Consider the following 27735-nt stretch of genomic DNA (forward strand, 5'->3'; position numbering starts at 1 on the left):
ATAAATCCTTGTGCAGAATGTCTTTAGTTGGTAGTTGTGAGGGGAGGCAAATAGATCTATGTCCAGGCAACCCCATTTCCTTGTTATCACGCTGAAGACTTGTGGATCCAGCTGCCACTCATGGGGATCCATGAAGTTTCTTAGTTCGTCTGCCAGAGTATTCTTCCTTCCTGGCAGGAATTGTGCCTGCAGATGTACTTGGTAAGTCAATGCTGTGTCCCACAAAGTCACGGCCAGTCTGCAAAGGGGGTAAGAATGTGTGCCCCCCCCCCCGTTTATATACCACATGACTGTGGTGTTGTCTGTCTATCAGTACTTGTCCTGGATGAAGTAGGCCCTTGAAGGCTGTCAGGGCATTTTGAACAGCTAGCATCCCTTTTAGATTGATATGTAGATGTATTTGGTTTGAGGTCCATGTTCCCTGAATGCATCTTCCTGCCATGTGGGCCCCCCATGCATAATCTGACGCATCTGTTGTTAGTGTCTGCCTGGCTGGGGGTAATGTGAACGGCTGTCCCTTGTTTTGATAAGCCTTTGCCCACCATCGAAACTCCTGTTGCAGGCAGGGAATGAGGGTAATTATAGTTTCCAGGCTGTGGCAATGTCGAGTCCAAACACTTTTTAGGTACCACTGAAGTTTCCTCATATGCAGTCTTGCATATGGAATTAGTAGGATGCAGGATGCCATGACGCCCAAAGCCTGCAGAATTTTTCTTGCAGATAACTGGGCCTTTGTTGCTAACATTCTGAATTAGGTAGTCAGCTGCCTTTGTTTGTCTGGTGTGAGAAGCCATCTTGGCAGTTGTATTTAAGCTAGCACCCAGGAATATTCTCTTTGAGAGGGTACTAGTTTTGATTTATTTTCGTTGACTGAGTAACCTAGGCATGTTAGAAGTTTTTTCACAAACGCCAGATGCTGTAAAAGGATGTCCTTGTTCTCTGCTTGAATTAGACAGTCATCCAAGTAAGGAAATATTTGTATTCCTCTGCCTGCAGAATGCAATCACTGGTGCCAGGCACTCTGTAAAGACCCTGGACGCAGTAGATAAGCCAAAAGGCAGTGCAGAGAATTAGTAATGCATTGAGCCAGCCTTGAATCTGAGATATCTTCTGCATGTTTGTCTGATTGGGACATGCAGGTATGCCTCTTTTAGGTCTAAAGTTACAAGCCATGCAGGTATGCCTCTTTTAGGTCTAAAGTTACAAGCCAAGTGTTCTTGCCCAGCATGGGCAGAAGCTGCTGCAAAGTTAACATTTTGAATTTTGGTATATCCAGGAATGTATTTAGAATCAATAGGTCCAGTATTGGCCTCCAGGCCGTGTCCTTTCTGGGTACCAAGAACAGTCTTGAGGGCCATTCAACAAGTGCCAGAGCAACAGCGGGGACAAGGATTTTACTCATGTCCATGAGAGATGAGACTTGTTTTTGTGCCTCTGCCCACCGATTTTTTGGCAGATCTGGCCAGCCGTTTGCCTTTGGCAGGGTATGGAAATGGAACCTGTAGCCTTGTGACACGATATTTAGAACCCACTTACCCTGGGTTATAATGTGCCAATTTTGAGGAAAAAAAGTGCTAATTTTCCCCCTAAGGGTGCTGCCAGAAAATAAGTGCTTGGTGCAGGCAGGGGGAAGTCATTGGGACCGTTTCCTGTAATATTGTGATTTGTCCTCTCCACTTTTGGAGGTAGAAGCACCCCATTGCTTTGGCCTGTATGAACCTTGCACCTGGGATCTGCCTCTAGGGCATCTGGGTCTGACCCTTTGAGGTCTGCCCGACACAGGAAAGGACCAATTTTTTGTTGGCCAGTGTCTACTAAACCTAGGTGGCTGCACTTGTAAGAAATCTTTTACCGTTTGCATAGATTTAGCCTTGTCCTCCATTTTATTTAACACCTCTTCTGCCTAACACCAGACAAAGTATAATGCTGTAAAGGTGCATCTAATAATTTAACTTTAACATGATCAGGTAGATTTTGTTCCTTTAACCAAGCATGCCTTCTAATTACAAAACCTGTAACTGAGGCCCTGCAGGAGGCCTCTAAAGAATTAAAACCACATTGCAAAGTATGCTTTCCAACTTGTTCAGCTGCATGCAATATATCCTGCATTTCCTTGTTTTCTGCACATTCAGAGTTTAACAACATTTTCTGTTTAAGCAATGCCATGGCATGGCATGCTGCTGATATTTGAGCATATGAAACTGACAGTTTAAGGCCCTTATAGCCAAGGTAACAGATGTGTAAACCTTTTTTCCCCCATCTATCCAGTGCCCTAGAATCCCTGTCAGAGGGGGTAGGGTTTTTTTGCAGTGGAAGCCTTAACTCCCTTGGGACCCTGAGAAATAGTTTCTGGGTCTGCAGCAGGGTTTTTAAAAAGGAATTTATGCGAGTCAGGAACCCTGTAATATCCGTCAGGCTTAACAGGAGCTGGAGGTAAGGAGTCAGGTAAAGGCTAGACTCCGAAAACACATCTACAATGTCTAACACAGGAGGGATGGCTAGTGGCTTGTGCTGAGGTAGTAACAGGAAATCCCTGAGCCTCTTTTTAGACTCTGAAAAATCTTGGCTCTCCCAGTGGAAATGCTCCCTTCATGGTATGTAAGGTTTCCCCAAAAGAATAATCCTCAGGAGGAGAAGCTGAAGGTATGGATTCTTCAGCATCAGAATCCTCATAGGGGGGAAAAGAATATTCCTGATCAGAAGAGGAATCAGAAGAAATGGAAACCTGATCTGAAGATTCATAGCCAGTCTCTTGCCTAGGCCTCTTATCAGGAGGGGGATGGGAACCCCTGATCAAGGTAATCAAGTCTTCGGCCATTTTGAGCATGTTTTTTGGGCATGGAGGCCTGTCCACGTGGCTCTTGAGTTTGCTTCTTTGCCTTTGAAGGTGCTTTATAGTCTTTGCCTTTGAAGTCAGTTTAATGTATAGATGTTTGGGTCTGAATACACCCTCAGAAGCCGGTGCCTGCTCAGCGGCTCCAGACCCACCTGAAGGGTTAGCGTCCGAGGCTCCAATACCGTGAGTTTCCAGCGACATGGCCGACTCCACATGCAAGTCTATAGCGGCCTGCGACTCTAAAGTAGCAGTCGTCAGGGGCTGCAAAAGCACCTCACTGAGAACCGGCGACTGGCTTAGGAGAAGCTTCATCGGTTTTGGGCTTTGGCTGGCTGTCTTTTCTTTTTGTGAACTCCAGTAGTCGGATGGCTTTCAGACGACATTTCTGGATAATTAAATCTGCGTCCAAAGTAGTTTAAAGCAAAATCATACAGATGCTTAATAGTGCGTTGGTTAAATCTAGCACAAAACTGACAACCCAGAAAATTATGATCAGGACCTAGGCAAGGAATACAGTAAGAATTAAAGTCCTTATGAGGTATTTGCTTCCCACAAGAAATACAATTATTAACCTTTTCTGACATCGGTTCTTGAGCAAGAAAAAGAAGTTTCCCCACCAGGGTACTTAGCTTTACAGAAGACATCTGATCTGAAATTCAAACTCGAAAATCTCAGGAGTCGGCCGACCAGCACTTGTGAACTGCTTCGGGCACTGCGCGGCAAGAAAGACTGAAGAAAATGGTGTTTGCTGCTTCTTTTATACCCCTGACAACCTGACGTCAGGGATGGGGTGACGACAGCCAACGCAGGACCAAAGACTTTGGAATTCAGGCCGACTGAGGGCAACCTGCCAGCAGGATTACCCAAATGTAATGACTGCAACAGTGAAACACGAAGAACATCAAGAAGTTATGTACTCACCATAACGTTTGATGTATGTAGTCTATCTCGCCTTACATTCTTACCCCTGGGACAGAGTCCCTAGCACCTTGACCTTGGGTGGCTCAGTGAAAAATACTCTTTGAGCACTGTGGAACCAAAGGAACATCTGCCTCTAGAGACCAGACCTAACTTGCAGTGACTAATAAAAGTATGAGGCGAAGCCCATGTTGCTGCAGCACAAATATCATCCATAGAAATCCTAGCCTGAAATACAGTTGAGGTAGCCACAGATCATGTAGAATGAGCCTTCACTTTAAAGGGCAATTCTTTGCCATTGGAAGCATAAATAAATGAGATGCAATTGGAAATCCAGCGAGACAAAGTTACTTTAGAAACAGGAACCCTAAGTCTAGTGTCTGAAAAAGAGACAAACAGTTGAGCTGATTTCCTGAAATCTTTTGTCCTATGTAAATAGAAACGCAATAGTCTATGAACGTCTATCTAGCTAATGAAACTTAAATTTTGCCTTGTTAGAAAATTCAGGAAAAAACGGGCAACTCAATGGATTGGTTGATACTGACAACAGAAGCAACCTTTGGAATAAAGGAAGGATTGGTTCTTAAAGGAGAACCTGTCTTTATGAAACACCAAATAAGGTGGCTTAATCGATAAAGCTTGGAGCTCAGAGACCCGGCCTAGCTGAAGTTATGGCTACCAAGAATACTGTCTTCCATGACAAGACAGTAAGGTCACACGTAGCTGCGAGCTCAAAGGGAGTCGAGGTGAGCTTCTGTAAACACAAAATTGAGGTCTCATGGCATTACTGGATCAAAGACTGGAGGCCAGGAGTAACATTGTCCCTTTCAGAAAGGCCCTACAAAGCCTATGAGCCATAAGTTTGGGCTCATTAGCAAAGTGAAGGGTAGAAATCGCTGCCAGTTGCACTTTAATGGTTGCTGCAGCTGACCCCTGACTGAACAGTTGAGAAAAAAATTCTGATATTGCCGAAATAGACACTGTATAAAGGATCAATATGTCTTTCACGGGCCCAATTGGAGAATCTCTTCCACTTACTGGAATAAATCTTCCTGGTAGAAGGCTTGTGGGAAGAAGACCGAATGTGGACCACTTACGGGGAAAAATCATGTAGTGGACCACTTACGGGGAAAAATCATGTAGCTTGACTAGGGACGAACTGGAGCAGCCAAGCTGTCAACTTGAGGGTCTGGATGGAGGGATGGAACTGTCCTAACATATAAGTCAGCAAATCTGGATCTGGGTCTAGAATCCAGGGATCGTCCATTAGATAGGGTTGAAGGAATGGAAACCAAATCTGACGAGGCCAGTGTGTGGCAATCAGAACCATTTTGCTTCCCAAAGACTGTGCTTTCTGAATGACCTTTGATATCAGAGAAAACTGTGGAAAGGCATATAGAGAAGACCGGAGGGCCAATCATGAACTAAAGCATCCCTGGGGGTCTCCCCCTCCGGGGGGATGAGGGTGAAGTAGCTGCTGCATTTAGCATTGAGGGGGCTGGCAAATAGATCGCAGCAAAGCTGACCCCATCTGCAGGATATCTTCTCTGCAACATATTTGTTCATGGACCACTCATGAGGCATTAGGATAGCTCTGCTCAGCCTGTCGGCAATCACGTTGGACTTCCCCGGTATATGTGTTGCAACTAGAAAGTGTTGGGAAGACACTGCCCACTGCTAAACTCGAAGTGCCTCTCTGCAAAGGGGGTATGATTTGGTTCTTCCCTGCTTGTTCAGATACCATACCACTGACATGTCGTCTGAGTGGATTGCAATAGTCCCTAGAGGGAGAAAGCTCTGAAGTGCTTGCAACACTAATAGCACTGCTGTCATCTCCAAGACATTGATATGCAAATGGGTCTCGTGCTCTTGCCACATGCCTTGGACTGTCCTGCCGAGATAATGCCCCCCCCCCCCCGATCTGGGAGGCATCCATGGTCACCGTGACAACTGGAGAAGATGGGACAAAAGGCTTGTCCACGTTGAGATTGCTGGCCTGAAGCTACCAGTGTAGATCCTGCTTGTACATGTCCATAATCAGAATAGAATGGGAGACTGGAAGATGCTGTAGTGACCACTGGGCAAAAAGCAGCCACTGAAGAACCCTCATGTGTAGTCTGGCAAGGGGAACTAGCATGATCGTGGCAGCCATGGTCCCTAATAACTTGAGGACCACTTTTGCCTTGACCTTCCTCAATGGTAGTAAGGCGCAGACCTGCTGTTGTAGAGCCTGAATTCTCTCTTCTGGTAAGAAGGCCCTCATAAGCACCATATCTAGTTCGGAGCCAATAAAAGTGACACGCTGCGAGGGCAACAAGGCAGATTTTTCCCAATTTTGAGTAATTCCCAACCTGTGGCACAGTGTAATGGTGGCGTCCCTGGTCTGCAACAGTAAATGCCTGGTGGTAGCAGAAAGGAGCCAGTCGTCTAGGTACAGAAACACTTGGAATCCCTGATGTCTCAAGTGAACAGTTACCACTGCCATGCATTTGGTGAACACCCTGGGGTCTGTGGTGCGACCAAAGGGCAGGGTGCAAAACTGAAAATGACTGGCTCCCAGCTGGAAGTGTAGATGACTTCTCGATACCCTGTCCATCTTGATATGGTAGTAAGCATCTTCGAGGTCGATGGAGCACATCCACACATCTTTCCCTAACAGAGGGAGTATTGACTGTAAGGTGACCATGCGGAACTTGGACTTTTGTACATGTAGGTTTAATCAGCTGAGATCCAAGATGGGTCTCAGGTCCCCTGTTCTTTTTGGCACCAAAAAAAAATCTTGAGTAAGTCCCTAATCCTACTTGGTCTGTGGGGACAGGCTGAACGGCTCTCTTTTGAAAGCAACTTTACTTCTAAAGTTGCGGAATCCCTGCGACTGAGTGGAGCATCTGGAATTCTCTTGGTTGGCGGGGGAGGAGAAGAGAAGGGAATATGATAACCTCTGGAAATTATCTTTAATACCCACTTGTCATGGGTGACTTCTTGCCAGGCTTCTGGGAATACAGAAATGCAACCCCTGACCGGCTCCAGAGACGCACAGTCGGGCCTACCTTCAGGAGCTCTGGTAGGGAGAACCTCGAAAGGAATCACAGTCCCCCTGATTAAACGGGCTCCTCTGCCTCTAGGGTGGCATTTACCTGAATTGCCACCCCCCCCTCTCCTGCCTCTGGAGGGGGAATCACTTTGTGCGTCCTGAAAAAACCTCTGCCTGAACCACATTTTCCCACCCTTCTGGCCCTTGGGGGTAAGGTCTAGAAGGCATGGAAAAACGGACTCCCACGGCAGACAGGGTTTTTCCTTCCTGCTCGCACCTAGTGAGAGTATACCTCACCTTGGTTCCAAATAACGATGAACCGTCAAATGGTATATTGGTGAACAGACTTGAAGGCCTCTATGAAATTACACAGGCGCATCCAGGAGTGTCTCCTAAGAGCGAATCCAGAACCCGCTGCCCTGCTCGCTCCGTCGGCTGCGTATGAGATCAACCTCAGAGTTAGTAAGGGAATTTAGGGTAGACATCTGTGCATTGACCTTCTGTGCCACGGCATCAGAAACGTTACCCTGTAGAGAATCTCCTAGCTCTTTTAGGAGATCTCTCTAGAGCCTTGTAAAATGCATCAAGTAGTTCAGCAACCGCAGAGTAAAGACCACTGAGGTAAACACATGCCTCCCATACCCATCCATAACCCGGGACTCCTAGTTAGGTGGATGGACGGCAGAACTGGTTCCACAGTGTCAGGAGTTTCCCACACCTTTCGACAGGCGAGACCTAGTAGCTCATCGAAAGGGGGAGAGATCCAAGAGGCAGAAGGTTGAGACCCGAAAGCCTTCAGGGACACAAGACTCCTCATCAGAAGGGGATTTGGAGGGCCAGCCGTCTCTCTGCTTCAATATCGCAAGGATATCTGAAAAAGAGATCTTCAGAAGACAACTTGGGGGACCCCTCTAGGTCTGTGTCCGACATGAGAGACCCATCCAGGGAGTCTATGTTTCTGACACCGGTGCCGGAGGGGGCAGTTGACTACCTGGCCAGCACGTTCCTCATAACCTCGTGAAGGAGAACCTGGTTGAACAACTGGAGACCGGCTCCGAAAGGCTGGGAGCCGATACAGTCAATACACCACCTTCTGTCGGCACCAAGCCAAAGGAGCCGAAGGAGGAGAAGCCATTCTAGCAACTTTCTCTGGCGGCTCCGAAGAAACAGACTGAGCCAGAGAGTGCTTCTTTGCAGTCTTTTTGTCCTTTTTAGCTGGAGAGGATAGGGCACTGGAAGAATTAGCCAAGTCTTCCGCAAAGGAGTGTTTAAGCAGTCCTTTCAGAATGAGCTTGTTCTTCCTCTCCCGTAGCACACAGGGACTGAAGGAATGACAAAACAAGCAGGACTCTTGGAGGTGATTAGCCCCCAAGCAGTACACGCACACAGGAGTGCCCATCAGCTAGACATTTTGTTGCTGCATTCAACACACTTTTTAAAGCCCGAAGGCCTGTGTTCCTTAGACATGCTGGATAAAGGAGTACACACTCACAGGGACAAGCTGCAAAACACGTACACACAAAAGACCTAACTAAACCTCACGCGGGAAACTAGAGCCTCCAACTAAAAATGGCCTAGTAACTGACTGGAACAAAAACTACGGGGAGGACTTGGTCCTCTAATTTAAATGGGCCTGGTCCGTGGGAAACAAAGGCAGGATGACACCACTACCAGAGACGACAAAACACTAAATAAGCTAACAATGAGAGGGTGGCATAATGGTTAAGGTGTTTGCCTTACAAACACAAGGTGCAGGATTTGAGTCTCACAAGGGATAATTGGCTAGGCTTACAATGGCTCGCAAGGGCAGTTAGCTTAGTACTAACCTATGAACCTATAAGTAAACAGAAAACACAAAATAAAAAGACCACACGGAAACAATGGGGAGGACTAGGTCCTCTAACTGAAACGGGCCAAGCCTGTGGGAAGAAAGGGAGTGAAGGGGATACCAAAAATGGCCAACGAAAAGGCCACACAACCAGCAAGAGAGACACACACACAGTAGCTATGAAAATAGCTTTTTATGAACAACAAATAGCCAAAAATTTAGAAAAAAAAAAAAGGATACTTAGCCACGGCCAAAAGCGAGACCACGTCTGAGCATAACGAGCGGCAAATGAGATCTGGCGAATGGGCCTGTTGCATGATGGGATACCTCTTAGCCACGCTCCAATTGAAGACTGAGCTGGAGTATGGCCAAGTCGAAGCCAAGGTTCGGCTCCGAACCCAGGGGTAAGAATGAAGGAGAGATTGGACTACATAACATCAATAAGATTTGATTCAGATATTCAACCTCCACTGTACATAATAAAAGCATTCTTAGCTGAACTACATTGTGTGCAGACATTCTAAAAGGTACAAGATTTGGCACAGAGGACATACTGGCACCTGTTCAGCACAGTACTGGGTAATTAAAAGATAAATACATTCATTCCAGCCTCATTCTAGTTTCCTCCAGTTTATTCTAGTATTCTACAGTCTTTATCATTTCTTACACCAATACTACATACAGCAAAATCGTTTTTATGGAAAGTTAAGACAAAATGGAAAGGAGGGCAGCAAAGTGACAACCTTCAGTAGTACTGTGTATTCTTCAGCCTTGTTCCCAGGAGGGATGTTTCCGTACACTGCCAGCATTTCCCACCTGCATCCACATGTGATTTTACCAGATGCTCTATTCCTCCCCACTTCATCCCACATCCCAAAAACATGTCAACAAGTGAAGAGTTAATCCCCTGCAATGTAGGTGTGCATGCATATAAGAATGTATGCATGCATACGCATGCCATGCAATAGAGCAGCATCTCGTCTTGGAATAGTTTGCTTTGCTTATGCTCATCAAGTGCCATTCCAATTCTCCTGTGACCTGAAGAGAACGCAGGTATCAGTTAATGAAGGAAATAATGACAAAGAGGTGATTTATAATGTGCTGGGAGTTGTACTCTCTCTTCCACACTTCAACTGCATTTACTCAGCCTTGTTGCACCAACAGATATGGCTACACAGAACATATATATATATATATATATATATATATATATATATATATATATATATATATATATATATTAATTACAGTAGAGAGTCAATTATCCAAAACATCAGTTACCCGAACGCAGCCTTCCAAACTTTTCAGTTAGGAAAAAATCATAAAGTCTGAATATGTAAACATTATAGATATTCACTCGTGCGTGTTTGAGCTTGCAGTCTACTCGTGTGTGAAAAATATTCTTTACTGTCCAGTGGAATCACTGAATGGTTGAAAAGTGTATTCCCCTGCATGCAGAAAAAAAAAAAGATGATGATTTTAGAAGTTTTTCATCTGGTTCAATGTATCTCTAATTATCTGAAAGTTTGATTATCTAAACTACCCTAGGTCCCACTTAGTTCGGATAATATGCTCTCTACTGTATTTGAGAAATCAATATTCCTCAAGCATGCTTTCAGATACTTGTTAAGAATTATTTTGTTCTTAATTTGCCTCATCTGACTATTCTTCACAAGCTACCAGTGCCGACTTTCCTTGTGATCAAACTAAAATTTCACTAACACACTAAATATGATGAACGACTGCAGTTCTTGAGTAGACTATTTGCCATCGTCATTAGCAATTTGAAGTATTCTCTTGCATACTCTCTGCTTTCACTTTTAAATGCTACCTCAAAGTAATCCACATTTACTTCTTAGGGGAAAAGATTTCACTATTAGCCAATTTCTAAACTATGAAGAATAAGCTAGTGATTTAAGAGCCATCAGTCCAACAAGCCTCTGACTGCCAATAGTGTTGGGATTTATTAATCTTAGTTCAATCTTGCACCTAATTGTCCATTAAAATCGACCTCAACCAGAGTGGGTCTGTAAAATGGCAAATCTCGTATGAGAAATGCAATAAATGTTATGACCGAATTAGTAAAGATTTACATTTAAAAAAAAAAAAATGGTTGTACTACCATCTATCCAGGACACATTGAAAGATTAGCAGTTTTACATTTTTTTTTTTTTTTTTTTTTTAATAATTTTGAACTCTATCAACATAGAAGTAGTTAACGGAATCCAAAATATTCACACTTTCATATCATTACGGTCTTGCATTACATTAAAGATCTAGGGCCTTTGGGGCCCTGTTTAGTCTCGCCCTTCTCTGGATAATGCATGAAGCATGGCTTAGCAAATGTACAGCAACTGAAAAATTGCTCATACATTTCAGCTCTCACATTCTATAAACACATTGTCATCTTTAGACAAATCAACTTACTGGGGCTCCTCTTACTGTAAATGGTAACTGTTGCTATATATAGCATAACAAGACTTATATTTCAAAAGATTAACATTGTATACCATGCATATTTGTTAATAAATTACCTGCTCTTTGTTAAACTGGTACTTCTGGTCACTTACTAAGCTTGGAACTCCTGGACTACACATGAAAAAACCCATACGATCCAGTGTTCCACCCAGTTAACAAGAAACAAAAATATAAGGCTTAAATTATCACTTACTACATAGGCAACTGTGCAATTATATAAAGAAAATAAACCATATTGACATTCAGTTATAATCTTTCCAGTCATGGTCAAACATTACAAAGCTTGTTCAATTCCTGTCTTCCCTTAAAACTCATTCTTCTCAAAAACATTATTCCGCATGCATTTCTCTCTCAAATGTATCGGTGTGTATTTTGTTCCCTGTTCTGCATACCATATTAACATCATTACACCAGCTGCAGAAGTCATGGAGTCATAATATGATCAGTCATGCAATTTTAGCATCTTGTTATAATAATCTCAATACCTTCGACAGTGATTGTACCATTAGAAATAAAGTTCTGTGATCTCACTGTATGTAACGCTAGATGTACGAACACCAAGATCACTTTACATGATTCAGTTATGTACATTATAACTGTCTGCCAGACGTAACCAGCCTTGTGCCAATTCTCGCTAGACAGATGTTCTCTAGCCAGTGAAATTTTACAATCTCAATCCAAAGCTCCATTAGAGGACAGGCCAACATTAAAAGACAAATTCACCTTCTACCGCTAAAGCATACACAAGTCCTAAAACCACTGAAGAATACTACAGAACAAAGTGCAAAGGCTGCAGGGGTCATGCTTGAATCACGTAGTCATCCACAACAGAAATCTAGGCTCCCAATAGTCTATACTGGCTGAACAGTGTAGCTCGACATTGTGCACATACTCAAACCACATTAAAGACCAAATAAAACTTGAGTTGACCTTAAAAACTTACTAAGACTAGGACGTGAAAGGGAGCATCTTGCATGCCCACTGTTACTAGATACGCATCCATCCTACCTCTCAACTGCCCAGATTATCTCATATTTTGGTCTGTTCCTCAAATTGTGCTTTGTGACAAATCAGAGGACTGAAGTCACTAAATGGCATACATTTTCAGTTTCAGGCTTCATATCCTTCAGAAAATGCATGTCAATACAAATCCTGTTATTCTATCAACTTTCTAAGTTTATAAGAGCAATATTTAAAATCTGTTCCTATTTTTGGGCCTTTGCCCCCCATTTTATGCTTTGTCCAGATTTCTTGGGCCAAGAGGTTGAGAGGTTTGTAGCCAACAAAGGGGGAGCAGCAAGAAGCCAACATTCTGAAGCAAGATGGTACAAAGTCAACATTCCTTTTTTTTTTTTTGCATCTCATGATCTTGGCTGATTTGACAGGCCCAGTATAGGACTGTTTGCTTAATCCTAAAAGAAAAACCCTACAGTAAATCCCTGCGCCTTTATCTTCATTTAGAATATGCTCTAAATAATGTAGTCCATGTGTCTCAAAGATTGTGAATAAAATGTCATGGTCTAAAGGAATGTGCTACTTTGGTGTAGATGTGTTTTCCCCTCTTCCTTACATCTTGCTTTAGATGACAATGAGCTACAAACAGAAAATCTGCTTCCTATTTGCAATGCACAGGGAAAGGCAAGGGTACAAGCAATGATGTGGTAGTCTCGGTTTACCTTTAAATAGGCGATTGCACTTTGTCGAACGGCCACTTCTTAGATGCGTTTTGCGTGAACTGAAACCGCAAAAATTTTTAAATGTCGAAAAACATTCGACGTTCGACATTACCGGCCGCACAACACCTCCGCACCCATGCTACCATGGGTCAAAAAGGGGCGAGGTTTTGCCGTTCGCACATTCGAAAGTCGACTTTGGTGACTATCGCATTTCGGCCTTCACGCAAGTAGAGTCGCCCATATCAGGACCGGCATTATAAAGGTAAACCGGTAGTCTCTCTTCACTAGATAAATTTTTAAGCATGCACATCACTAGATAAATGACATAAAACCAATTACCTCAAAAAAAACAAGGCATTTGCTAAACATATCGGCACATGACTACATAGGTTTGAATATCAGGCTAAAAACCTCCTGGTCTTCAAGGAGCTTACAGCCATAAGTCTGTGCTATTTTATACAGGCAATTTTTAAGGCAGTTTTAATTTAATTTATTTGAAAATTAAGTATTAAACTTTATAGACCAAGTTAGTTCCACAGGTTGTGAACTCTTTTCAGGGAAGATCAGTGTGATTTTCATGCCAGTTAAGGGCATATCCTGACCAGGTTTCCTCTACTCTTCAATAAATGTACCATGGGAATACCCAAGCTATCACTAGCCCAAGCAAACACAATCTTGGTTTAATGTCTCACTTAGCTGAGGCAAGTAAGTGGATAGGGGGAGTAGTAGCTACATCAAAGGCATTTACAGCCATCACCAATTCTATTCATCAAGTCTAAGCACAAGTGTGTTAAAAACAATTTTTAGTGTGCCACACTTCACTTGCACTTAAAAGACTGATCATCATTCACAGGTGACCAAATTCACACACCATCCAGAAACAGCGGTTGGGGCCTAAAGTTCCAATTTCGAACATGGCTATTCTTTCACACCCTACGTTCAGCTAAACCATAAGATTCTGCTCACGAGACGGCCACTAACACAAAATGTTGCCAGAAAAGAAAATTAAAACAAAGTGTCGCCAGTATTACGTCATGGAAGAGAAAAACCACAGTATATGATCCATCTTGCTGATGACAGCATCTGGTGACTGCACAGTTTGAATTGTGCATACACTTCGCATCAAAACAAAAGAAACAATGGCAAGGCTGCCTTTTACGAGGTTAAGTCAAAGCATGACACATGAAAACATATTTGTCAAGAGTAAGAGTGAACATTAGTAATTCAGAGAAAATAAAGATCATTAAAACAAATGATTTTTTAGTATCCAGTGTTTTCTGGCAATGATGCAAAGTAGACCAATAAAGCAAGAAGACTGTACCTAATCATATGCAATAGAGAGACCACTCTAATTCAGACTGCATCACATAGGCTCCCCCTGCATTACACTGCCCAATTCCATTTTACAGCATAGGCCTCTAGACTTTTGGGTTACAAAAGAAAAGGAAAGGGTTGCCACTTCTGGGCCTTCACCATCCTAGACACACAGTATGAAGGCTGCATATTGTAGGGGAAGAGCAAAAACCTATTCCTGTATTAGAGTGAGAAGACACATTATAGTGTTCTCCATATGCTTTGGCATCTGAAGGAAAAACTGGGGCTAGCAATTCTTGATCCAAAAGGGAATACAACAAATTTCACATTAAACAAAAGAAAATACACACAGACAAAACAGCACATAGAAAAACATGTATTTGACCAGCGTATAAGATTAGTATATGTGGGGAAATGCTGACCAAAGTGGGAAGGTAGAGAGAGCCCTCTACCAAATACCTAGTTCAGAAGACTTTGGTCCCAGCATCTACTTGTGGCAAGCATGCTGCCTGCTCAAAGCATCTACATCCAGTATGTACTGACCTACAATATGCCTTAAGTGTTTCAGAATTCAACAGCACTTCAAAAAACTGGACCAGAGCAATGCACAAATTCCGATGCCAGTATGCAAAGCAGAGTGGCTATGTTGGCTCTGCGGTACCAAGGAGGTTTATAAATTAGAGATACACATTTATGCTGCTAAACCTAGTTTGTCAGTGTGGAATAATTAACATCTCCTTGTAACGGAGGTGCAACCATTGATGAACCAAAACATTTGCACTGATTCAAGAGCAACAGCCGATACACATTTTTGACTGTATACATTTTTAGTCAGATCGTGTGGGGGATACACACACAAACACACGCCAAGCAAGGCAGCATTAGAAATTGGAAGGGACCAGTAAAAGAGAGAGAGAGAGAGAGACAGAGAAAGAAAAAGTATCTCACTTCGCTCAGTTATTTAGTTTACATCCTCCTCCCCTCCTCCCACTGTACAGCACACACATGCCAGTGTCCCAGACGAAACAGTGGGTTGATTGTTTCTCAAACCACCACCACCCCCCTGGTCCCACCCCCAAATCCAGCTGCTGATGTAGACATTTCCACTGAGAAATAAAGAACCAACACTACTGAAATCATTTAAGGTTCTTTAAGTCAGTGAAGTAACTAGCAGCCTAAATTGTATCAATACATATCCATTCTGAAAGCTTCAACTAAGCAGAAGCAATTAATTCAGTGAACATCAGAAATTGTTGAAGTAGTTCTGCTGACGTGCTTTGCTAAACAGTGGTATTCTTCCCAATCTTAAAAAATGCCCTAAGCTCCAAAACTAAATTTTGAACATTTTGGAATAGTTTCCACAGCATTTTTCCTAGCATACATAAAGAACAAGATTTCACAAAGATGGTTTATGCTCTGTGAAGCATTTTCTTGCAAGTCTTGCATAAATATAAAGTACTTAATGAACACAAAATCGCAGTCTAGTAGACTAAAAGCCTTAAAGTTTTATCTTATTTGTGTAGAATGAAATGCCCTTGGAGTCGTAGGAATGCATACTCTAAAAACAATGTTACACTGCTTACTTTAAAAAAAGGGCTAAAAATGTGACTTAAAATTTGTAATGGAGAAGCAGACAACTACAGGTTCAGAGAACAATAGCTTAAAAAACATTCTATACAATGTTCTTCTTTTGGCTTTTCCCAGTTAGGGGTCGCCACAGAGGAACTCCGGGCCGCTAATGATTGGCAGTAGATTTTTTTTACGGGTGCCAAGGTGCCAGGTAGACTCCCAACCTTTAGGGATGGCACGCCCATTCTATGCATGTCTTTCGAATGCCACTCAACTGCGGGGGGGACATGCAGACTCCACACAGAAGGCGCTCCAGCCAAGAATCAAACGGGAGAACCTCTTGCTGTGAGGCAACAACGCTACCGCAAACCATTCTATACAATATTAAACTGAAAACAAGTGTATTATTTTTAAATATTTTACTAGCTTCTTTCCGCAAGGTCAAATGTGTTCTCTAAAATTACAAAAGAGGAGAAAGAGGGGAAAAAAAAAAAAAAAAACAGACAGACATCCTTTAGCAAAGAACTGGCACTGAAATCAATCTACAACTTTAATAAGATAAATTACTAGAGTTGAAATCTTGACATCATATCTAGAAGTAACAGCAACAGCAAAACTATCACACAAGAAGCTGCAAGGGATTGATCCATAAATATATCAACTGCTGAAATATATCCATTCGTCACTCAGTACAAGTGCTAAGTCAATCAGTACAGACCCTGTTGAAATGGGAACTGGGCCATAACATGAATGACAAGAAAGCAGCACGTGACACCACAGAAAAAGGCCACTACCAGTACAATCAGACAGTAACACAGACGCATCAGTCGAGATGCAGCAACATAAACTCAGTGCTAACTACTTCAAGTTTTGATATTAACTGCACCTCAACATAGTCTGCAGCAAAAGTGAACTGAAAAAAAAAGAGCTTTTCTAAAACTTTTACAACAGAAAGCAGACTTCCTGTTGCACTTCATTCTGCAATTTTTGATCTGCAAGGTTAATAAGTAAATCACAAAAATATTAGTTTCTGAATCTACAACTTTCTAACGCAAGTAACCGTCACAGAATATTGCCAGTGTTCTTAATGTCTAGAAAACTAATACATGACGGACTAACACTTCAGTCATGAGTCAACCTCTGACCTGGTACTACTACACTGCCAAGCAAGAAAAATCTGCTCTGCATGCTTACCTCAAAGAACACCAGTGTTTCACAGGAGTAACTATAATGTTTAGGAAAAAAAGCTAATTTCTTGGTACAAAAAGAAAGGCTGAAACAGTACAAGTACAGGGTGTGACATGAACTAAAAAGCTTAAGTGAGCCTTCAAGCCCAATAAAACAGAGGACCTAAACTCATTTTCCTTTCGGTCATGGTATACTCTCATCCCTTCCTATTTTTCCCAAGGAGACTGAAACATTAGCTATTCTGCATGATATTAAAACAGCAACAATGTACTGTGAAGGGAAAATGTAACACTCACAGCTGCACCCCCACCATCAGGTTTTTCTAACACCAGTTTCCTTCTGTGCCCAAGTCTAAAATGGTCACCAATGTCCTTAGCAAAATGGGTCACAGGCTGGAGCACAGGCGAATGGCTGTACTAGATCCTGCTACCCTACCATTTCCTTCCATGGTATAACAAATCACACAGAGCATACGGACTATGAAGCTGTAGAGTCTCTTAAAATAGAAGTCTGTGCCCAAAGTAGTTTTCCACAGAAAGAGGTAGTTTCATTTGTCATCTCTCTGCAAGTAAAGCATATGCACAAGATAGTTTTGCACCCAAAAAGAACAAAGGAGCAAACATGAGCACACAGCACCTAAATTTGACCACAGCTGAGGACTATGTCAAGGAATGGACAGCTAGATTCTGTTGCCAACATGTTACCATCCAGACAGCCAAATCTGAAAATTACCTCTGCCAGTGTCTGGTCAGCTTTCTTGTGCACCTTTGATACTGTGTTTCGGTTTTCTCAAACAATCTTTGTGGGATTCTTCTGGATGTCCAACAAAAGGAGCCACCACTGAAAAGGACCGGTAAGGAAGGCAATCCACTGCTTCCCCTGACATAAAACCAAACAGCAGCTTTTTTGTCCATACTGGTAAGCAGCCCCTTGGACCTAGGAGAAAGTAAGGACACCCGTGCCATCATGCCACTAATGGCACCAGTGGCCCAAAGACCTAAACCCACGTGATGTCGTCATCAATAAGCTAAGTAGGTAATGGCGGGTACAGGTCCCATTGGGAAGCATACTGCTGTGCTCCAGCCTCCACCAGATCGCTTCTGCACAGACACAGAACAAGGTTCCTCCCCCAAGAGAGGGACACCCAGGACCCTCCCTTCAGGTACCACTAATCAGGTCAAACCTTATCCTTATATGCCACTAGGCTGGCAATATTAAGGAAACATTTACTTACAAACTTTACACTATCAGTGTTACTTCAATTTCAGTTTGTACTACTTCCTTAAAAAAAAATCAGGTTAAAAAAGGCTAAAATTACAGAGGTAAATCTACTAAACAGACTGCTTTAAAGCTCTGAGAAACAATCATAGTAAAGCTGTTCAGAATGACGTACATGACTGACCGAAAAGCAACACCATAAGACTAGCATTACCATGACGTAAAAGGAGCTTAAAGCTGGATAAAAAAGACCAAATGATGACTTAGTGTCAGCAAGTAGAAGCTTCAAAAAACAATGTTAGAATAAAGTCCTCTGTGAGTGTGCATTACAAAAACTAAAAAGGGATGCTCTGCTATTAAAAAAAGCGAGAGAGAGAGAGAGAGAGAGAGGGGGGGGGCACCTTTCAAGATTATGACACTGACAAAGCCAGCAAAAGCATTCATATCTCTAGTCTCAAGGAATCTACCCCACCACCCATGCTCTCCCTTGACCACATAACACAATATGCCAAATATAAAGGGGGGGGGGGTGCAGGGACACGGAATAAAGGACTCTTAAGGTAAAGCTGAATGTAAGATCCCATTTCTTTTTTTTTTTTTAAACGCCGCAGAACTACTACTCCATGAATAAAGCAAAACTAAAAAAAAAATTTTTTTTTTTTTTTTAGTTTTGCTTTAGCAGTAGTTCTCCTGCGGCGTTTAAAAAAAAAAAAAAAGAAACATTTTTCTTTAAAGAAGGATTTTACCATTTGCCTCACCATTACAGAAGTGTGTGTGAGGACTTGCAACAGCCATCCTTGGGTTTATGAGCAAGAAACTAAGGCGTTGGGTCACACACACTGAAAAGAAATTGGGGGCAAATCTTGAAATGTGCCAAGGATTAGAAAGTAGTGCATTACTTTGAAACCCAATGCTTTAAATCTCCTAGATTTCATGGGCTACTTGCACCTTGCTTACACAAAAGAAGACTGCCCCAGATTTACAAACCCACAGCAGATGGGTCAAAACAGAGCTAGACTTAATGAAATCCTGGTAAACTGACAGGTCATATGAGGACTACTCTCTCTCCAATCTACTGAAATGCAGAAAAAAGAATAATTCCGACTTTCTAATTGATCATATTTTACACACCCACACCCCACTAAGTATAACCAACCCTTCTCCATTGTCCCACCATTTAGCAATCTTCAGGTTACTTCCATAAAGTCTGAAGCTCTCCATCATCCCAGCCAACCAGATCCCTCACTAGCCCAACAACTTACACAGCTTCACCACAAACCAAATCAGCACTTTTCCAAGATGCGAATACACTCCTTTAAGCTTCTCTCTTTAGCTGGTGAGAGGAAGGCAGGAGGATTTATAGCAGACTGTACAACTACAGAACATTCTGGTTTCTACACCAAGCCCCTTCCACCACAATGTAGTACCCCATTCCCAGAACATGACATGTTTCTGGACAATGCAGCTTTTCACTACTTAAAACACCTCCGAAATAACTTCCTATAGAAAAGTAGCCAACAAAGCACTCTTGGGGGCAGCTCTTAAAATATATGGCCACAAACCATGGCAATTATGTCAGCATTACAATTTAAATTCTCTCTCATTTCATTGCACAAAATAATTTTTAAAAAGTAGAAACTGTGGTATATGCTTGGCTACACACCTACGGGTGTACAGCTTTCGATTGACATCTTAACAGTAAACTAGTAAGCTGCTTCACTGGATCACAAAATTTATGCAACAATGTAAATTTTGCACAGATGCAAGTAGAATTGGCTGTAGAGGAAGGGAGCACCTCATGCAATTAATTTCTTACAGGCACATGACAGTAAAAACAATGAGAATGTGCAATTTGGATTTAAAGCTCACAGCTTTACTTGCACATCTGTACTGTAAACTAAGAAAAGTAGAGCAGGTTAAGAATGCAGCCACACACATGTACATTCCACTGTTTTCAAACAAATGATACTTTGCCCAAAATCATCGGTGCAACATGATTTGCAATGATCCTACACACCTAAAAGACTATCCGCTAAAGCAGTCCCTGTGTGTGCAGATTTTATGCTAGCATGAACCTCCAAACAAATGCAACATTAAACTTCAATTAAATTACCGAAAAAACGTATCCATCCATCGGGTCATACGCATCAAAATGAATTAAATGCTGAAGAGGCATGTTCATTTCTTTCAAACACTTACCTCCTGATATAAAAAGTTTACACACCCCTGTTAAAATGTCAGGTTTTTGTGATATAAAAAAATTAAGACCACAACAAATAATTTCAAAACTTTTCCCACCTTTAATGTGACCTATAACCTGTACAATTCAACTGAAAAACAAACAAATCTGTTAGGGGAAAAAATATAAATAAAAAATGTACAATACGCTCTTTGCATAAGTGTGCAATATATTTTAGAAGCAACTTTTGCTTTAAATTACAACATCCAGTCTTCTTGGGTACAAATCTGCCATCAATTAAAGATACTCTGATTAACCCCAAATAAAGATCAGCTGTCCAAGTAGGATTTTCCTGACATTTACTCAGTCGCCTGCTACAGCAAAAGCCATGGCTTGTAGAGAGTTACAAAACATCAAAGGGATCTTATTGCTGAAAGATATCAATCCACAGCATTAGATACACCACGGAACACAGTGAAGACAAGTCATCAAAAAGTGGAGAAAATATGGGACAACAGTGATGTTGCAAAGAACTGGACGTCCCTCCAAAATTGATGAAAAGACAAGAAAACTGGTGAGGGAGGCTGCCAAGAGACCTACAGCAACACTGAAGGAGCTGCAGGAATTTCTGGCAAGTACTGGTTGTGTACTACATGTGACTACAATCTCCCGTATTTTCCATATGTCTGGACTATTGGGTAGGTTTGCAAGACAGAAGCCTTTTCTTACACAGAAAAACACCCAGGCCTGGCTAAAATTTGCAAAACAATACATCAAGTCTCCCAAAAACATGTGGGAAAATGTGTTTGGTTGAACTTTTTGGCCACAATTCCAAAAGGTACGTTTGGCAAAAACACAAAACTTCGCACTACCAAAGAACACCATCCCCACGGTGAAGCATGGTGGTGGCAGTATCATGCTTTGAGGTTGCTTTTCTTCAGCTGGAATTGGGCTTTAGTCAAAGTGGAGGGAATTATGAACAGTTCCCAATACCAGTCACTTTTGGCCCAAAACCTTCAGGCGTGTGCTAGAAAGCTGAAGAGGATGAATTTCACCTTTTAATACAACAATGACCCCAAACATGCATCCAAATCAACAAAAGAATGGTTTCACCAGAAGAAAATTAAAGTTTTGGAATGGCCCAGCCAGAGCCCAGACCTAAATCTAATAGAAAATGTGTGATGACCTGAAGAGGGTTGTGCACAAAAATATGCCCTTACAATCTGACAGATTTTGAGTGCTTTTGCAAGGAACAGTGGGCAAATATTTCCAAGTCAAGATGTGTCATGCTGATAGGCTCCAACCCAAAAAGATTGAATGCTGTAATTAAAATCAAAAGGTGCTTCAAAAAAGTATTAGTTTAAGGGTGTGCACACAGAAAATATTAGTTCAAGTGTGCACACTTATGCACTCAGCGTATTGTATGTTTATTTATTTTATATATTTTCCCTTAACTGGAATTCCCTTTGTGGAATTCATAAACTCCAATGCCCTGGATCAACTTAACTACACCCCCCACCAAGGGCAACAATATCCTAGACCTAGTCATTACCAACATGAGTGACCGGTGTTCCATACCTGAAGTCAACTCCTCATTGGTCCGATCCGACCATAAGCTAATCACCCTTGATATCCACATCCCGCCCCCACCCCCCATTAAGGAAACCACAGTAAAAAATTTCTCCGAAGACAACTTCGTGTTTCTTAATATAGAATTGGTGAACTTCATGTCACCCATGCAGATGGACAATACAGTTACAAATGCAATCTATAAGCACTTCCACGAGTGCATGGATCGTGCTATCCCAAAAAGAACCAAGATGCTATCCTCCAAAAAAAGGAAGCCAATTCTGGTGGTCCCCTGCCATAAACAAACTGTACAATAGAAGGAAGAAACTGTTGCAAAAGAGAGTAAAATTCCCTGAGTGGAGGAGCTCCCTGGTCAGCCTCAGTAAAAAAACGGAGATCCCTTATAAGATCCTGCAAAGCTAGCTACGAAAACAAAATCGCCACTAATTCTAAGGACAACCACAAAGCATTCTATAGCTATGTCAAGAATCTTGATGGCAACACCCAGATCTGCTCTGAGTTACAGCACAACGGCACGAAAATTACAGAACCAACTGATATTGCCAACATCCTGGCAGATGCTAATTTTACCCCCACCCCCTAAAGGGCCATATCTATACAGGAAGAATGCAGAGTCCCTGTAATCACAACTATGCAGGTAAAAGCTGCACTCTCTAAAGCCAAAAACACAGCATCCATGGGACTGGACAACAACCCAGGCTGCGTTTTACACGAACTTCAGAATGAACTGGCCCCCCACTTAAGCAGCATGTTCAATAATAGCCTTGCATCAAGCTTTGTGCCCACAGAATGGCGCAGAGCAACAGTTATCCCACTCCACAAAGGGGGAGCCACCACCGATCCCAGGAACTATTGACCTATTAGCCTGACGAGCCTGGTCTGCAAGGCCATGGAACGTATCATCACGGAACTCATAAACAAAGACATTGGTAACCTCCAAACTCTGGATCCCCACCCAGTTCGGGTTAAGGCAGATCATGCCTCCTGAACCTGATCGACTTCTTTGAGGCAGTCACCAAAGCCGTAGATGAAGGTAAGGTGGTTCACACAGCCTATCTTGACCTCGCCAAGGATTTCAACACCATCCCCCAATTCCGGAATTATAGCTAAACTCACTAAACTAGGTATAAATCCCTACATCACAAGACGGGTTGCCAACTGGCTGACTGACCGAACCCACACTGTAAAAGTTGCAAACTCCAACTCTGACCTCAAAGCAGTGACAAGTGGAGTACCACAGGGTTCCGTCCTGGGACCTCTCCTGTTTGATATCCACTTCTCTGAACTACAGGCTAACACAGAAGGCCGCTGGCTAACGAAGTTCACAGATGACTGCAAACTGGGAGCCACAGTAAAGTCCCCAAATGATGTGGACATCCTACAGAAGGGCCTGGTTGTCACAGCCATGGCCTCAAGCTCAATGCCAAAAAGTGCAGGGTCATCCCCTTTGGTAAAAACTCTGCACCCATGAACTACCACATAGGCAGCAATCTACTTAACACCAAATGTGTGATAAGAGACCTTGGGACCCAGGTGGACAGTAGTCTACGTAGTTAGGAAGTCCTACGTGGCACACCATCATAAAAGGGTGCTCATCCAGGAAAAAAAAAAAAGAGGTCATCTTTCCCCTCTATTCGACACTCAGACCCATTATAGAGTACAACGCCCCTTTTGGAATGTACCTCACAAGACATCTGCAGCAGCTGGAAAGGCCACAGAAGTACCTCAAAGAGGATTACTGACCTCAAACAAATGCCCTACACTGATTACCTCAAAAAACCCCAGCTTTACTCCATAGCATATCGCCTACTCCGAAGTGATCTCTGCCTAATCTAAAGCTATGTCAAACACAGAGCTGTTGGACATGCTACACCTAAAGAAATTTCAATCACTCCGAGCTACACCCACCAGGGACCTAAACCTTGTCACCACAATAAACAGGAGATGCTGGAGGTATAGATTCCTGTCCCAGAGACTTCCCATACTCTGGAACAGGCTACCCATCTATGTTAAGCAAAGTTCTTCATTAGCACTCAAGAAAAATCTTGATGAGTGGATGGGAAATAGGAAATGCACCCCGGGGATCACTTCTGTGTCTCTGCTCGACAGTGGCACAGGAAAATAACTTTATTGGGTGGTATAAGCCAGGGAACCTTGTTGGGTAGGCTTACATAGGTCCTTGGGCCGATATCTTTTGATAGGTAGGCACTAGGCTTTTTCAACCGAATTGTACAGGTTATAGGTCACATTAAGGGTGGGAAAAGTTCTGTAATGATTTGTGGTCTTTTATTTTTATATCACAAAAACCTGGTAACAGGGGTGTGTAAACTTATATATATATATATATATATATATACATACATATTGTATATTATATAGACACAAATTATATACTATATATATATATATATATATATATATATATATATATATATATATATATATATATATATACTATATATATATATATATATATATATATATATATATATATATACTATATATATATATATATATATAATATATACATATAAAAATATATAAAACACACCACACATATATACATATGCATACACACACACACATATACATGCACACTCAAATACAAACACAGATATTTGCACATATCCACCCCCACACATACCTAGAAATACAAACACACCTCATGTGTGTGTGGAAACTAGACCATTTTTTTTTTTTAACCTCCAAGAATCTAATGCATCAAAAATCAGAACTGGTACATGCAGTACAAAAGTTACTATGATGTTACAATGCAGTCAAAAGCTAAAGACAGAAAACTAAATTCTTAATAACCGCCATCAGCAATCTACAATAATTCTGAAGTTCCAAAGAACTTGATTTAAGGCGGTCAATGTCAGAACACAAATGGCAACCTCTATTGTGAATACAAACATGCTACTTTTTCCAATATGTACACAGCTTCCACATATTTACTAAACTGCACTTGGAAAACTGCAGTACCCAGCGGGCCATCACATTAGCAGCTTTGGATGGTAGGTAAGGTGTGCTCTGTTCAGATTACCAATGCACTTACAATCTTTTTATGCTGTGGGTCCTCAAGTTATCAGAGCAACACCAGGACAGAGGGTTACAACTAGTTAAAAACTAGTAACGTACAGTAAGAAGTAGCCAAAGGCATCCATGAGAATAATCCAAGAGTATAGGCACTGTTGTAAAATCCAGAGTAATTTCTTTCCAAAGCCAAGAAAAAGGTCATGAAAAACAATGCTGCTCCAAACACTAACTTGGAAAAACTGAAACAAGGCCAATGTTAGTAGAAGAATTAAGACAGGAATACTGTCTGCCTCAAACTTAAAATTCAAACATTTAATTCTCTTTCAATACCTCAAAACCCCCTAATTTGACCACAAAAACCTGGCCTCTAGTATCTGTGTTATGAATATCAGATCCTTTCAGCTGAACTTGGCTGTTCACTGCAGGGACAAATTACATTAACAATGCAGAGGAATGTATACAGGGCCTTAAACACTGCTAAAGTGGGATCAAAACAAAGAAGGCAGTGTCCTAGCAACCGGGTTCCCCCCAGAGTCCTCTGAACACTGCAGGCCAAGCTTGCTGGAACTGCCAAGGACTATGGGCCATTTAGTGCCCTGCTCTCCTGCAAACAATTAGAGATGGAGAAGTTGCAATTACAGCTGGGATTTACAGCCAAAGAAACAATTTATAAATCACTACTCCTTCTCATCCTCCACCCCCTTCAAATAATGTGAACCAGATGTACATCTACAGCTGCCTAAATGTGTGGTACATTGTTGTAAGCCAGACTATAAAATTTCTATGCAGGCTTTGTCTCATGACAAGAATTCAGAGCATGTTTTAAGTCCAGAGCTGGAACCGTAAAGTCTGGAGTCATTACTGTAGCAACTGATATTACAGGCAGCATGAGTTAAACCTGGAGACTACAGGTAGTATCCAAGTCACCCAAACTCTGCTCCCAGGAGTCCAGACAGTTTTCTTTATCATCCATATCAACTTCAACTCAAAAAACTGAAGCTTTATCACAAAATGTCAGTCTTAGAAGTAGTCCATACATATTTTAAGTAGCCCATATCATACTGGATAACAAGATAAATATGCTGCACAATGCATAGACAAGTCCAACCCCCTGCCCCCCACCGCCAAGTCTCCACTTACATTCTATGCACCTCTGAACAAATTACTTATTCGGCTCCAAACATACATTATTGTACAAGTTTTCACAAAATAGAGAGGAAACTTTGTAATTACAAATACATTAGCCTGAAACTAGAGCTCACACAAGTCATTTCACTTCCATGTACTACTGGTCGCATTTCAAAAATGACCCACAGAACCCACACGCTCAGCTGAGTATGCATGAATCACTGCTTCCTCATCAATATACACTGTAGGCCAGAAATAAATGGGAGCAACTTAAAGACATCCAGTTAGCTCTGAAATGACACCAAAAATTTTCATTTTATGTTAATCAAGTTAGAGAACGTTTAATGTTTGAGAAACACTGAAGCAATGGCATACGAAGTCTGTATTTTAACTGTACGGTTTAGTTCAGATAATGAGCATTCAGATCAAAAGCTCCGGGACAGCAGCTGCATTTTAACGCAAGTACTGAAGCTGGATAGCATGTTCCATTCATATACAGTGATCACTTCACACGAAAATGTACACTGCTGCCTGCTAACCGCAGTGACACCCAAATACTGCACAACGGTCGTGCAGGCAAACTCCAACTACACAGTGACATGCTGAATTCTTGAATGGCCATTACCACCTACTAACTGTAGAACATTCCCCAACCAAACACCAAGGGCGATGCCATTTCCAATAGAAGGTCTTGCAGCATTGTGACATTTAACACACAGAAATGGAGTCACATTTTGTCACTCCTACACAAGCCACTCAAGAGTTTAGACAGCCGACATGTTTGTATCTTCTGCAAAAAAAATACTGTCAAGAGGTACCCTTGTGAGTGCTCTACCAGGTCTACAACAGCAAAACAATGTATCCTAGCAGAATATAGCACTGATATACAAGTTAAGCAACTCAGACTTGTGCCAGTTTCTTTGTATATAGTCCTCTCTCCATGCAACTGCACAACATTCCACTGGTGATTCATAACGCAGCATTTAAAATACTGGGGATGCATCCTGATGAAAATCAGGACATTTCTGTTCTGATGTAGGCAAATAAGAGATCGGCACTGCCACCAAGCCACAGTGATGTGGGCACCACTATGCAATGCACATAACCTAGCACAGAATGGTGCCACCCCCCTTACAAATGGTGACACAATGGTTACATCTCACATTGTGATGCAGCTTAGAAGTGAGTAAGCATCAACAGAACTATCAGCATGCCTACTATAAATATAGAACAACTCAAAAGCAGTTGACTGGCTACTAAACTTCAGCGAAGGGAGTCATCATGGCTGGAGCTTTGAATATACTGAAAAAGAATATCCTGCCATCACTACCACCTCCAACGCCTCATTTTTCTTTCTTACAGATATTCAGCAGAACAGAAATAAGATATAGAAAAGAAAAACTCATGGGAGGAAGAAAATACATCTAAACAAAAATGACAGCACATGTATACCCAACACAAGGTACATTTCTTGTACATTCCCATACATGCTACAACATGAGGATAAGGACTAAAGTCCAATTATGCAATAATATCTGGGGGTGGGGGGTGGCAAGAAGAGTTTTCCTCAAATGTTTTTATATAACGGCAACAATGACCAGTCTCTAAACTATACAACACCTGCAAATTCAGGTGTCTTGTAATCAAATACTGAGGGCCAAATTCTTACTTGGGTGTCTGGTGGTGCACCAAAAGCAAATGTCAGTATCATACATGCAGACAGCAAACCAACAACCTGCATGG

At 41.9% G+C, this 27735-nt stretch overlaps 1 protein-coding gene across 1 annotated transcript in view; it reads right to left on the reverse strand.

Annotated features, from left to right (window-relative positions):
* TCF7L1 (transcription factor 7 like 1) overlaps positions 1 to 27735 on the reverse strand; it is a 580879-nt gene that overhangs the window by 455682 nt on the left and 97462 nt on the right. The window lies entirely within an intron of this gene.

The sequence above is a fragment of the Protopterus annectens genome, chromosome 9.part0 (genome assembly GCF_019279795.1).
Source record: "Protopterus annectens isolate FY-2018-M chromosome 9.part0, PAN1.0, whole genome shotgun sequence".
Taxonomy (NCBI): domain Eukaryota; kingdom Metazoa; phylum Chordata; order Ceratodontiformes; family Protopteridae; genus Protopterus; species Protopterus annectens.